We start from the raw sequence: 2,141 nt of genomic DNA, 5'->3' as shown, positions 1-2,141 counted from the left end.
AATTTAGTATTGTCATTTTTATTATGTTGGTGTTCCCCAAACATGAGCAATCAATTTTCCTCCTAATATCTAGTCTTAATTTATTTCTTTAAATAATGTCTTGTAATTATATTTATCCTGGGTGTACTTTGGTAGACTGACTTCCAGATGTTTTATGCCTTTTATAATTATTTAGAATGGGATTTCTCTTTTCATTATTTTTCCTGATTTTTGTTATTGCTATATAGAAATGGTATAAATTTTGTGGCTTTATTTGTACCTTGCTACTTCATTGGCTATTATTTGTCTCAATTTCTTTGCATATTCTTTGAGGTTTTCTAAGTAAACCACGAAGTTGCCTACAAATAGGATTAATTTTGTCTCTACTTTGACAAAGTTTTATGAATTTAATATCTTTATCTGCTTATTGCTACTCTTAACATTTCATCAAGCAACCAATCAATGAAGAATATCTTTTTTAATTCCTATGTGCCAGCTCTCTGTTATTATTATTGTTGTTGTTCAGTTGTTCAGTCATGGCTGACTCTTATGACTCCACATGGTAGGACCTTTTATCCTCAACTATCTTCCAAAGTCTGCTCAGGTTTATTCCATGACACTATCTATCCATTTCATCCTCTGCTATCTACTTTTCGTTTTGCCTTCAACTTTCCCAGCATCAGGGTCTTTTCCAATGAGTCCCACCTTTTGTTATATGACCAAAGTACTTAAACGTCAGCTTCAGTATTTAGCCTTCCAGTGAATGGCTTTAATTGATGGCTTTAAGTATTGACTTCTTTGGTCTCCTTACTGTCCCAGTGACTCCCAAAGGTCTTCTCCAGCATCACAATTGGAAAGCATTGATTCTGCAGTGCCTACCTTTTCTTATAGTCCAACTCTCATGCCATATGTCACTACTGGAAAAACCATAGCTTTGGTTATATGGACCTTTGTTGCCATGGTGATGTCCCTATTTTTTTTTTTTTAGTATACCATCCAGATTTTCCATAGCTTTCCTTCCAAGTAGCGAGCATTTTTAATTTCATGGTTGCAAATCACCATTTGCAATAATCTTTGAGCCCAAGAATGTAAAATCTGACAATGCATCCATTTCTTCTTCCTCTGCTTGCCAGGCAGTGATGGGACCAGTTGTCAAGACATTAGTTTTTTTTTTTTATGTTAAGCTTCAAGCCAGCTTTTACACTCTCCTCTTTCACCCTCAAGAGGCTTCTTAATTCTTCTTCACTTTCTGTCATCAGAGTGGTATCATCTGAATATCTGAGATTATTGATATTTCTCCCAGCAACCTTAACTACAGGTTTTGATTCCTCTAGCCTGACATTTCACATAATATGTTATTTAAGAAAGATCTTAACATCACCAATAACCACAATGGTGTGACTACTGACCTAGAGCCAGACATCCTGGAGAATAAAGTTAAATGGGCCTTAGGAAGCGTTGTTAATAATAAGGTTAGTGGAAGTGATGGAATTCCTACTGATCTACTTAAAACCCTAAATGATAATGCTGTGATGTTGTGATGCTACACTCAATATGCCAGCAAATTTGGAAAACTGTGCAGCGGCCACTGGATTGGAAAACATCAGTTAACACCCCAATCCTAGAAAGGGCAATGCCAAGGAATGTCAAATTATTAAACAATTGCACTGATTTCACACCCCAGCAAGGTTCTACAAGCTAGACTTCAGCAACATGTGAACCAAGAATTAGCAGAAGAGTAGACTTGTTTTTGAAGAGGCAGAGGAACTACAGACGAAATTGCCAACATTTGCTGGATTATGGAGAAAGATATTCTTTATATCCATAAAATGGAGTCCCAGAAACATCTACTTCTCCTTCATTGACTACAGTAAAGTCTTTGACTGTGTGGGTCGCAACAAAATATGGCCAAGTCCTCAAAGAGACAGGAGGGCCATATCATCTTACCTATCTCCCAAGGAACATGTAAGCAGGTCCAGAAGCAACAATTGCAACATGGAGTGACTGACTGGATTAAGGTTGGAAAAGGAGTACAACAAGGCTGTCTATTGTCACCTTATTTATTTAACTTAAATATTTTATATACATTTTATATAAGATATTTAAAAATATAAAATATTTTTAAAAATATATATAAAATATAAAAGAAAAGAATGAAAGGG

Source organism: Petaurus breviceps, unplaced genomic scaffold (assembly GCF_028583685.1).
Source record: "Petaurus breviceps papuanus isolate PSGF00001 unplaced genomic scaffold, PetGlider_PUasm1.0 183, whole genome shotgun sequence".
NCBI lineage: Eukaryota > Metazoa > Chordata > Mammalia > Diprotodontia > Petauridae > Petaurus > Petaurus breviceps.
This window is presented reverse-complemented; position numbering follows the sequence as displayed.